The sequence below is a fragment of the Camellia sinensis genome, chromosome 13, assembly GCF_055761805.1.
Source record: "Camellia sinensis isolate YWXY chromosome 13, ASM5576180v1, whole genome shotgun sequence".
NCBI lineage: Eukaryota > Viridiplantae > Streptophyta > Magnoliopsida > Ericales > Theaceae > Camellia > Camellia sinensis.
The window spans coordinates 133,298,529-133,312,062 of NC_138973.1; the positions used below are offsets into that span (position 1 = coordinate 133,298,529).

At 39.1% G+C, this 13,534-nt stretch overlaps 1 pseudogene; it reads left to right on the forward strand.

Moving 5' to 3' along the window:
* The window catches only part of LOC114270930 (NADP-dependent malic enzyme-like), a 61,454-nt pseudogene that overhangs the window by 33,245 nt on the left and 14,675 nt on the right, over positions 1-13,534 (forward strand).

The window sequence follows — 13,534 nt, forward strand, 5'->3', positions numbered from 1 at the left end:
AACAATGCTCTCAATCATGCCTGTCTTTTCCACAATAATCACACTTCAAGCGATTTCAATCAACCAGTGTACCCTGACTCCCAAACTGAACTAGACTAGGCTGAGGAGCTCGAGTAGCAGTAGCAACAACCAAAGCAGAATGATCCTGAATAGAGGAATGAACCATAGCACTACGTCGACTCTCCTCTTGCTGGACTAGGGCATAAGCCTCGCGTAGGGTGGGAAAAGGTGAACGACCCAACACTTGGATGCAAATTTGATCATACTCCAAGTTCAAGCCAGCAAAAAAGTCATACACGCACTCCTTCTTCACGGTTTGTTGAAATAAAGTGGCATCCTGAGAACAAACAACCTAGAAGCTTTGGTAATAGTCTAGTTCCTGCCACAAACTACTCAATTCAGTATAGTATACTGCGAGTGATCTATCTTTCTAATCTAAGCTCTGAAGCTTCTTCCTCAACTCATATGCCTATGCATCATTACCCTGGTGGGAGTACATTTGAGCTACAGCTATCTAAATCTTATGAGCAGTATCTAATAAGAGGAAACTCCGACTAATGGTAGGTTGCATAGAGTTGATTAGCCAAGTCATAACAGGAGCATTTTCAGAAATCCATTGAGTATAGAGCGAGTCATCACCATCCGATAGGGGAAGAGAACAGTAATGTAGCCAGTCAAACGGCAAGTAACAATAGCAAGACAACAGGAGCGTGACCAAATCAAATAGTTGGAACCATCCAATTTAATGGGACTAATTTGAAGAGAGGGACTGTCGGCAAGAGTAATAACACAACGTAGGCCACCCTCACCACTAATTGTATCCTTAGTCTCACCCTCAGCCATTGTAGATTAAATCCCCACAATAGAAAAATAAACACCAGCCCAAAACCGGCAAAAACAAACAGAGGCAAATTCACAAAGTCAACTTAGGGACAAAAGTTACCTCTAGAGACAAAAATAGAGCCGAAACATAGGCTGGTGAGGCCAAAAACAATAAGAAACTGAGAGAAACTGTGTTGAAACTGAGGAAAACCGAAATAGAGTGGAACCTTACAAAATCATCAAAACCAAGTCTCCCAACCCTAGTACAATCCCAATTGGCTCCCAAGGTAGAGGAAGGAAGGAAAAAGTCAGCCAAAAACAAGCTCAGCTAGGACTTTCGAAAAATCAATCAGTTTTTCCAAAAATCAACAAAAATTAGAAAAACACTCAAACACTCATCAAAAAATTAAAATAAAAATCTAAAGTGAAAACCGATCAAATTTCGACCATGAAGGAATTTTTTATTTTTTATTTTTGGAATTATTTTATTTTATTTTTATTTTTTGTGTACAGAGAAAAATGAATGAAACAAGGAACAAGAGAAGAATCTTCAAGGAGGAAGATGAAGCTCTGATACCATGTTAGATTTGCATAAAAGAAAGAACAGAATGAGAGGAAGAAAAGAGAGATCACTGCTGCTGAGTTTTATTTCTCACTCCTAAACATATTAGGGTTACACATTCTTATAATAAAAGACTAAAGAAGTAAATGACATAACTATCCTTACACACTAATACTTAATAGTTTCTTCCTAAATGATGGATATTTAGTCAATCATGACTGATCATATTTTTATTTTGTTTCCATTTTTACCCTTTTCGGCACTTGTGTCTTGCATTAATCAAAAAGCATCTGATTTCTCTTGTAGGGACTAATCATTAGTTCTCGTAAGAATTCCCTTCAACACTTCAAGAAACCTTGGGCTCACTAACATGAACCCGTCAAGGATCTTTTAGATGCTGTCAAGGTTTGATGCATTCCCATTATGTCCACATTTTATTATAAGAAGGTAGTTTTCAGAGATTGTTGGTCTCTATTTCATTTTCAGATGTCATCAAGCTATCAAGCTGACGGTTCTAATTGGTTCATCTGGAGTAGGAAGAACATTCACAAAAGAGGTGATTGAGCCCATGGCCTCCTTCAATAAGGTAATCTCTCTCTCTCTCTCTCTCTCTATACAAAATTTTACAATAAGACTCTAAATGAATGGTCTCTCTCTCTCTTTCTCTACAAAATTTTACAATATGACTCTAAATGAATGGCATGCAAAAACCTCTCATTATTGCTCTCTCCAACCCAACCTCACAATCTGTGTGCATAACTGAAGAAGCTTATACCTGGAGTCAGTTAAAAATAAATTATGCATTTTTTATTATCTTATAATTTGATGCTTTAATGCAAAGTAATGTCTTATTGGATTTAAATACAAAACTAATAAATTTCTCTATTCTAAAAAAAGGGACATGCAATTTTTGCCAGTGGAAGTCCATTTGACCCTGTAGAATACAATGGTAAACTCTATGTACCTAGCCAGGTTCTATTACTTTATACTTCTAGTTTTTTGGTGTTATATCCTTAATGCATCTGAGATGGATACTAAAAATTGATTTTGATGGCACCTTTTCTTTTCTCTTCTTTTCTTTTTTTGGTGATCAATTCAAGCAAATAATGCATATATTTTCCCTAGATTTGGTTTGGGTTTGGTCATCTCTGGTGCAATTCATGTACACGATAAAACATTTCTGGAAGCCTATAAGTGCACTACATATTACATAACTACACACATTATAAGTTGAATACAATTTACTTGATAATTGAAGAGAAAGGAATTCATTCCTTTATTTATTTCATTTTACTTCGCTTTATTATTTTTTTTCCTTTACTCTGGTCACATATCTATGCAAGTCGTACATTTTTTTTTTATCGACAAATGTTTGTTGTTAGTTATTAGATTAGCACATATGGAAGAAAATCTCCCCACCCTTGGCAAAGCATCTAAGTGCTTGCACTCCCTTAATTCAACTCCTTTAATGAGAATTGAACTCATGACCTCTTTCAGAGTAAGCCCTAAGGAAGGCATGGTGGCCAACTAGGCTATGCAAGTCGTACATAATGAATAGACTGTCTTTAGAAAAAGTTCTGAGATGTTTACTTAAATTCCAATAGAACATAAACTCATAAAACACCTTGTGTTTGTTTTATTCCCTTGATGTGTGATCTGGTTCTATAAAGGCGATTTGCCATATTACTGTCCTTGGCGGCGCAGGTTCAAGTCATTGAAACAGTCTCTGTACATCTTGCCCTCTCTAGATATCCTTTTAACAGAAGTTTTTTACACTGGTTGCCCATAATCATGTGTAAAGCACTATGGAAAACTTTTGGCAAAACCTGTTAAATTGCAATTCTAGACGACAAGCATGACAAATAGATAGAATGGTTCACCCTTGTATCTAAATCATCAACTTTCCTTTATAACAACGGTGGCTTTGGCTGAGCAAGTAACAAAAGTGAACATTGACAAGGGTTTGATCTATCCACCATTCTCTAATATCAGAAAGATCTCTGCTCACATTGCTGCTAATTTAGCTGCTAAAGCATATGAACTTGGTGAGTTAGTGAGTGTACCTTTGGTTACTTCATGTGTCTTACCACCGCTGTAATGTAGAAGTGGGTTGATAGCTACGATAAACTTACTTGAAGTCTTCAGGCTTGAAGTGGGTGGTTCGGAGCCTTCATTGTCAATAGACACATCTCTCAAACAGGTCTGAAGAGGTTTGGAGAAAATTACTGCTGCTATAAGGGTCCACCAATGTTGAAAACCCTAGGTGAGGTCAGGAACATGCTTGAAGTAATAGGTGCTAAAGCCTTGTAGAAGTTTTTCATTCTCCACTCCAATTAGTTTTGTATCAGAAAATTCTTTGATATTGATCCTTGTCCATATTTCTTCTTCAATGGTGGAGTGAAAGTAAGGGCAAGGTGTGCCTTGAGTAAGTTCAAATTGTCTGACCCATTGACTGGGAGAATAGTTTTCAATACTATAGCTAGACATTTTGGTCGAGCAGATAGAACACCCCACTAGGATATGTCTACAATTCAGAATATGTTTTCATGTTTCAACTTAACAAATCTTTTCTTTATCTGTTAGGTTCGAGGGATCCATGAAGGGATGTTGTAGTCTAGAAGATGAGAATCGACACGATTGAAATAGCATGAACAGTAGGGGGTCTTTGTCAGATGAAAGGTTCAAGAGTGTAGTAAGGCATTCAAAGAAGCTAAGTTTGGGCGTCAACAAAGGTTAAGAAACATTCTACACAAGAGTAATGTTTGGGGATCATAGTGTTTAGTTTGGGAGGTCGTATTTCAGGAAAATAGGCATACAACCATGCTTGGAAAAGCCAGAATGGCCCACCACAATTGGCAGATATTTTCTTATCAACAAGGGAAAACATGCCTTTGTTATGATTAAGAGGAGAGTTAGTATAGCTTGCGTACAAGAAACTAAGTGGACGGGTGAGAAAGCTGGAGAAATTGAGGATATTGATTTTAAACTGTATTATAGTGGTAAGGAGCAGGAATGGGGTAGGAATCTTAATTGCCAAGGGTCTTGTGGAGAATGTAATAGCGGTCATTAGGAAAGGGGATAAGATTATGTTAGTTAAACTAGTTATTAGAGGGAATATAGTGAACGTTATTAGTGGATACGCCCCTCAAGTAGGATTAGATGATCCGACTAGGAGGAATTTTTTGAAGCAAATGGATGAGATCTTATAGGAGATACCCGTAGGAGAGAATCGGGTTATAGGTGGAGATTTTAATGGCTATGTAGGCATAGATAAGCTAGGCTATGAAAGGGTGCATGGTGAATACGCTTTTCGTGAAAGAAATGAGGCTGGAGAGAGTATTTTAGATTTTGTGTTGGCTTCTGACCAGGTGGTGGCCAATACTATGTATAATAAGAGGGAGGAGCATTTGATAACCTTTAAGAGTGGGTTAGTTAAGAGCTAAATAGATTACTTCTTAGTGAGAAAAGTGGACTGCCTAAAATGCAATGATTGTAAGGTGATTCTTGAAGAGAGCCTGACCTCTCAACATAGGATTTTGGTACTAGTGTAGCACGCCCCCGAACGCCCCGGGAGGGTGAGTCCCGTTCTGTTCATTTGTGGGGTCACTACAGCTCGGACTCTCAAATTGTCACGGTTCTTAATCTGAACCAAAGAGTCCAAATCTGGCAAATCGTTTTGAGAAACAGATTTTTGAAAAGTAGTGCCAAACATGGACTGCTTTGCCAGATACAGAGTCGCCACCTAAATATTTTTTAAAATGGGGAAATTTAGGAAACCCTGACTCGGTGCCGAAGGCCACATGTCCGTCATCACCGGAGTTGTCTCGGCTCGGGAGCTTGGGTACGATCGGGGAAGGTCAGCTATGAGCACCCCCTTTCGCCCGGTCCAAAGACCGGCCTCTACTAACCATGATATCCGATTTTGAAAACGTTATGTGTTCTTATTCCATTTATTAGCCTAGAATTACTATGTTATGCGCGCAGCAAACAAATATAGACTAGATTGCCTAATTGGAAAGAAACATTGCATATCCGTTCGTTTTGAAAATGCTTTGGAATTTGCTACTCGCAAGTAGGCTAAAAACACGGATTTCAATGAGTTTTTCCAACTCAAACAATCCAACCTTCACCCACAGGCATTCAAACAGTTTAACACATAAGCATTTAGCCGCATGGCAAGCATACTGTCATGTTAACATTCACACGCATGCGAGATGCTAAAGAGAAAATACTTACATTGTACTCCGTGCCAAAACAGTAAACTAGTTAGCAAACATGCGTGTCCTAGTTCATGTTAAATTGCCTAATGCAACACATACAGGATGCAATTAGATAGGCTCGACTAACCTAAGCATGGCATGTGAAATGCGGTCAACTACCACATATTCAATTTGTGAATTGAAGTACAAATGCAGTTAGCGTGATGTACCGAGCCTAATGCATGCAATACAAATGCATGGATGCACACATGCATAGCATAAGGTTTGCTAAATTGAACGTGCCCTAATCTACCATCATAAGAAGGTAAATAAAAGGGAAGAAAGACGTGAGGTTAGAAGACATACACACACTCACGCACACTTATTACAGGTTTGCCCTCACTCGGAGGGACCGAATAAATATTACAAATTAATTAACTACGCAAGCTAATTAAATATTACAAATTAATTAATTTAATTAACAAATTAAATTAAGCTAAGAAAACAGATAAACCACCTCGGGAAACGCGTCGTCATGCATAGGTTGCCTCTGTTTTCCTTCCTTCACTCCTCTGGAGGCTGTCAAAACCTCAGGACTGCATCCCTAGACACTGGGGAGTGCCACCGGCTGAGTGGAATTATCACCGGCAATGGTGTGTGGCCATCGGCACAAAATGAAGCTGTCGGCAGAGTAATTACTGCCGGTCGGTACCTTACACTACCGGTCGGCAAAGAAAGCCTGCAGAACCTGCAACTCACAGCAACAAAGGGCAAGGCAAAGCATGGCAGCACAATTCAAGGCATGTATGCAACAATCATGTCGTTTATCATGATAATGACTCAAAGGGGCATGTGCCTCGATTCTCGGACCACCAATCACGCATTTCCATGCATGATGGCCCAAAGAACCAAGTATGCAACTTTGATTTCAAATGAAATGCAAACCAAATCAAACCAAAGTCCTAATCCCTATCACCAAATCAAGGGGGAAGGAATGCATGCAAAATGCAATGCAACCTAAGCATACAAGCTAAGGATGCAACATGGCATGGCAACTAACTTATGCAAGCATACAAGCATACATATGGCAATGCAAATGGATGCAAAGATGGACTTAAACATGAATTAGGCAACTCTAAATAGGCCTAAAACAGTAGCCATAATGCTAAAATGAGGGGCCAAATACACATGCACACATACACATGTTGAAAGGCCAACACTTGGGCACAAGTTGAACAACTCTCAAACACATTTGAAAAAGGGGAACATGGACTAATTAACATGCAACATGAGCTCTAAAAATGCATGTTAGGATGGTGCCAAACCAAGCAACAAAATTAAGCCAAACATGCAACAAATAGTCCAAGTGGTCAAAGCAAACCAATGGGGCATTGAACTACACTTAGTAAGACCAAACATGGCATGGACTAAATGACTAAAAACAGAGTTTTAGAACATAACATAAGGCCCAAAAGACCACTTAGATGGCATCTACATGATTCAAAAACAAAGGCATGCATAAACACCAAAACATGGAGCATTGCTACACAAGCTTAAGAGGCATTAAAGATGCATGCAAGGCAATCAAACAAGCATGGAAATGGGACTGAAATAACATATAAAGTGACCCCAAATCACCAAATCAATGCAAAGGTGTCATGCTATACATTCATATGCTCAAGGCCAACAAGCCCAAATACAAAGGAGCTATACCAAGCATGCCAAAATCAACCCAAACAACCTAGGACAGACCTAGGACATGGCAAAACATGCACAAAATCTTCACGAGACTAAGCCTAAAACATGCTCCAACAAAGGCTAACAACCTAAGGCACATTAAGGCATAAACATGGCATTACAAGGCAACTATGCTAAGCATGCATGGGGTACCAAAACCAAGTAAAAACAGAGGCATAACATGACATATTAAGCATAAAAAACAGCCAAGTCATGGTCAATACACCCTCAAACATAATGCTCTCTCAAGAGGCCAAAACATGCCCTTTTCCAGGACAACAAGGAGAGGGGGTGGCCGTCTCCTTCTTGGGACTTCAAGGCATCATCTTCACCACTGAAATCCCTCAAGATTTCAGTGGTGAAGAGACCCCAACACCAAAATCCCGGAGCTAGCACAAAATGGCTCAAAATGAGGCCTTTCAAGGCCTAAGAGGGGTCAACTACCCTCAAATCAAGAAACACTCTTAATGAACAATAAAAAGGGTCTAAAAACAGAACCTTTTTGTGTTATACAATAAGCACGAAAACAGCTCTAAGATAGGTAGAAAATCAATGCAAAAATGGGGAAAAATGAGACTAGGTTCTCACCCTTGTAGACCTCTTCACAAATGATGCTCCAATGGCCTCCTTTGGCTTGAATCCAACACCAAAACTTTAAAATCATTCCCTTAGAACCTCAGCTCCAAGAGGAAGGTGAAACACTAGGTGCTTGTGTGCAATAGTATGGACTAAAACACACACAAGAGGGAAAAAGAGAGAGATAAGGTGTAGCAAACCCTAACCCTAGAACTCAAACCCTAACAACGGCTGTCTAAGCTCTCCAAAATATCTAAACTCTCTAACCTCTCATGCCAAGAGCTCTCTCTCTGTCTATATATGGCACTTCTTGTCTTGTAAAGCTTACAAGACAAGCCTCATAAGAGGGAGATCCCTCCATACACGTGTATGGAGGGGAGCAAAAGCAAGACAGCTGTCTTAAAATATCTGCAAAAGCAGATGCACAGTAATCGGCCGGCCAAAAATGCCATCTTGGCCAAAAAGAATGCCGGCCGGCAGTAAATAGTGCTGATTGGCAACAAATAGTGCTGGCCGGCAACATACATTGTCGGTGGCAGCAAAAACCAGCCGGTGGCCTCTAGCCACTGCCGGTGATGGGTGGGGATGGTCCACAAGCCCTACCCTGCCCTTCCAAGGCAAAACACAAGTGTTTGGGGCAAAACACAAGTGTTTGGTGCAAAACCAGACACTAAACAGTCAAGTTCGGAGATCCTGAGGCAGAGCGCGCGAGCCGAGACCTCCGGGAACTCCAAACGAACACAAACATGGATAATCACCGAGTGTTCAAACGGTGACGTCCAAGTCTTGAGGACGGTCAAAAATGGGGTGTCTACAACTAGATTTATGTTTTAGAGGGCAATACCAAGCTACGAAGGATGGTGGGACCTAAAAGGGGATAAATTAGAAATATTTAAGAATAGAATGGATAAGGAAGGTACTTGGGACTTAGAAGATAATGCTAACACTATGTGGAACTCGATGGCTAATTGTATGAGGAGAATCTCAAGAGAAGTGCTTGGAGAGTCAAAAGGAACGAGACCCAGCTCTAGGGAAACTTAGTGGTGGAGGGAAGAGGTTCAAGTGGTAGTTAAGGCAAAAAAAGAGTGCTTTAAAAAGTGGCAAAAGGATAGAACTGAGGAAAACCTTAAGACCTATAGATTGGCTAATAAGGTGGTCAAGAAAGTAATGAGAGAGGCTAAGCTGAAAGCTTATGATGACCTATACACTAGATTACATAGTGAGGAGGGAGAGAAGAGGGTATACAAACATGCTAAGATACGGAAGAGGAAAACAAGAGATTTTAATCAAGTTAAGTGCATCAAGAGTGAGGATTCTAAGGTATTGGTGAGGGATGAAGAGATTAAGGAAAGATGGAAGAACTATTTTGAGAAACTATATGAGGAACATGGAGGTACGACAATAGAGGAAGAAATAACCAGTAATATGATAAACCAAGACTATAGGTTCTATCACAGGATTGGAAACTTTGAAGTGGAGTTTGCACTTAAGAAGATGAAATCAAATAAAGCTTTAAGACCATATGATATCCCTATTGAAGCTTGGAAGTGTTTGACTAAGAGCATGCCAGATGAGTGGAGGAAGAGTATTTTAGTGCCAATCTATAAGAATAAAGGAGATGTCCAGAATTGCAACAACTATAGAGGAATCAAGCTAATGTGTCATATAATAAAAGTGTGGGAGAGGGTGATAGAACACCGATTGCGAGATATAACAGAGGTGTCAGAGAATCAATTTGGGTTTATGCCAGACACGTCAACAATGGGAGCAATCTATCTTTTGAGAAGAGTAATAGAAAAGTATAGAGAGAAGAAAAGGGACATTCATATGGTGTTTATTGACCTTGAGAAAGCATATGATAGAGTGCCCCGGGACATAATATGGTGAGTGTTAACGAAGAAAAGGGTGACATAAGGTTACATTGATGTGATTAGGGACATGTATGAAAGGGTGGTGACCACTATTAGATCGCCTGCTGGAGAGACAAATGAATTTTCTATCACTGTTGGGTTATACCAAGGATATACCTTAAGTCCTTATCTTTTTGCTTTAGTTATGGATGAGTTGACGAGAAATATCCAGGATGACGTGCCATGGTGTATGCTTTTTGCAGGCGATATAGTGCTAGTGAATAAGACTAGAGAAGGAGTTAATACAAAGTTGGAGATTTAGAGAAAAGCTCTTGAATCTAAAAGATTCCGGATAAGCAGAACTAAGACCGAGTACATAGAGTGTAAATTTAGTAACAGTAACAATGAAGTTAGAGGAGAAGTGAAGATTGAAAACCAAGAACTGCCTAAGAGTGAATATTTTTGTTATTTAGAGTCAATTATCACAACAGCAGGGGAGATTAATGTGGATATGGCCCATAGGATTAAGGCGGGATGGTGTAAGTGGAGAAGTTCGTCTGGGGTACTGTGCGATAAATGAATACCCACTAAAGTTAAAGGTAAGTTTTATAGAACGACTATTAAACCAACGATGTTGTATAGGATGGAGTGTTGGGCAACCAAGAAACAACATATAGATAAGATGAGTGTGGTTGAGATGAGAATGCTAAGGTGGATGTGTGGCAAGACTAGGCAAGACAAAATTAGGAATGAGTGTATTCGAGAATGGGTAGGAGTAGCACCGATAGAAGATAAGTTGAGAGAGAATCGATTGAGATGGTTTGGTCATATTCAACGGAGACCAACAGAGGTAGTAGTGAAGAGATGCGATGCTGTAACGGTAGATGGAAGTGTTAGGGGACGAGGTAGGCCTAGATTAACATTGGTTATTGTTTAGAGATATGGATCTACTTAATTTGACTAACAAAATGGCCTTTGATAGGGCCACGTGGAGAAGAAGGATTCATGTAGCCGACCCCATTTGATGGGACTTAAGGCTTAGTTTGGTTTGGTTACATCACGAAGATACTGTACATCATTCCACCTAAACATAGATATGTTAATACTAACATTACAGTTGCCACATCGAAGTTATGCTCAGAATTTGCTTGACAAGTACATTCCTCAAAATATAGGTTAAAAAAAACAGTCGTAAATTATATTTGTTTCAGTCGCAATCATCTGAATTTTTTTGTACAAAAAACATGCGTAAACAAAATAGTAATAACACAACAGCTACATTGAAATGATAGCCAACAGCTGATTGATTAATCTTTACATATGAGTTCAACAAAACAATTTGTCCATCTTTTCATCCTTTAATAAAAAAATACTGTGAAGCCATATTTGACATCCGTCTTGAAATCAATGAATAAAAAATTGGTGAAGTCTTATTGCCACCCAAATTAGTGTCGTACTACCAGCCCATTCCCATCACTGCCTTATTTTGTGGTATTGTTGATATGAAGGCATTGAAGATACTCTACGATCTTTGAATTATTAACGTCCATAAGGAAGTCAACTAACAACTTATGACGCACAACGAAATGGAACTTTGTACAGAAAGATCATATTACAAATCAGTTCCAATTGTAGCAAATACAATTAAGGATTTGATTCACAATTGGAAATGAAGCGGTAGAATGTACCTTGTATGGACCGGCGGGTAAATCAAGTCGCTGCATGTACTTGATGATGAACATCTCAAAGTCAAAAGTGCTACAAAAATAATTTAACATTAAATTTGTCAACAATGTAAGTAGGTTCGTTAAATGACTCATTCAGGAGACACATAAATGTGATGGAGGGATTTTGGATTATTCATCCAGTTGTTGTAATGGCCTTTCATCTAACATGTGGACGTCAAAGCTACGCACATCTGTAACATATTCATTTCGAAATTGTAGTTGTAGTAACTTGTGCATAGTTTGAACCTGTTGCAGAAAGTGAAAGTTGGTTTATGTAAAGCATGTTAAAGTTTGTTGTAGTGTTGAGAAATCCACCAAAAGGACATACCAAAATTTTTTCCACATTTAGCTTCCTTTTGTTCAGTCTGGTGGATGGGAACGAGTCAAATAGGTAGGCTACACTGTAGACCATATCAATTTTAAGGCACAACCAATGTACTCTGCAACACATAAACACAAGTGCAGACATTGTTTAGAGGGCATGTGAACATATACTGGCTTTCATATTTACAGTGAATATAATGGAATCGACATTGATATTACCCTCTGACGTGCATCTATCGCACTAGTGTGTCTGTCATGTCCAAAATACAATGTGACGATATTTTCATGGTACAGAGGTTGCGTATTTTTATTTAGAATGAAAGTCTGCATGTGTAATGCAGAAAGGTCATAAAGCCAAACATTTGATGAAATATGTCATATAGAAAACACAGCCTGGCTAAAACACTTACTTGCTGATAGATATACTGGAAAGAACCAATTAGTATGCCTCTCGTCATTGTGTAAATCCCTTTGTCGATTAGTCAATTGCACCACCACCAAGTTGATTGGCTGGAACATTGTATGTAAGACATGAGGCAAGTTGATAAATAAGGTTTGCAAGTTCTTAAAATGAAAAACACAGATTCATATGTGAGCTGCCAACACTTATAGTATCGGATAGCCAGCCCCTGGTTTTAGCGTACGCATGTCACGTCGGGTACCAACTTCACATGCCCTTCCACGAAGATTCATTGAAACAACGTCCCTACAAGGAATAATTATCCTTAGAATGAAAGTTATTTGACAATGGAGTGTCATTAAACATTTGCCAGTAGTAAATGCAACTATACATTTCATTTTTGCTATCGTCAAATACATAGTCGACAAGTTTTTCTTCCTCTGGCGATAAGAACCCTTCGCTCTCCAACATCCTTAACGACTCCTACTAAAATAAATAGTCAAGTAATAAAACACATTTGATAAAAAAGATTTGAAGCTTACATAACAAGGTTGTTACTGATAAAAAATAACGTGAAGCGATGTATAACCTCTAAACCTCATAGTTTTTCCAACTTGTGAACTTTGGTGAGGAGTTTGTTAGAAATGTGTAAAAAATATTACAGCAATCATAAGTGCAAACATGCAATTGTTTGACAACTATTACAATACAACACAAATCAATGTAAAATTAGTGAACCCATTATTGATGTGGGCATGAATTGGTTATTCAGAACTTGTGAGGCAGAAGGCAGTATTTGTACCTTGTTCGCCTTATTCGCACCATCAAAACAAAAGGTGAAGTGATGTGGTGACTTGGAAGTTTTTCTTTTGCAAGTCGAGTACTTATTTTGCTATCGTTGCACAAATGCATATCCCTAACATCAGTGGATTGAACTCCTCTTCTGCTTCCTCTTCCTCTTCCTTTTCATTTTTCTCTTCCTCTTCCCTTTCCTCTTCCTCTAACGATTCCACTTGCTCCCAATGGTTGGCTAATCTTAGTAGGAGAAGTATGCACATCGCACGCCACTTTCTTCACGACCACTAACTCAAGCTCAAGAGTGTATTTATCTTTAGTTTCGTATCTTTGCCCCAAGTCAAGGCCCCTCTTTTCTGGTTGCCCCCAACATTTTCTATGTTAAGCTTATGTCCATCATGCAAATCACTTTTCTCACTTGCCAAGATTCCCTTGACATTCTGTTCTTGGTGATCCACCCCTTTTACATCTGAAATATTACACTCCATTGGGTTAACTTTGTCAGTTGCTTTCACCACGCCATCATCATGCACCTCCACTCC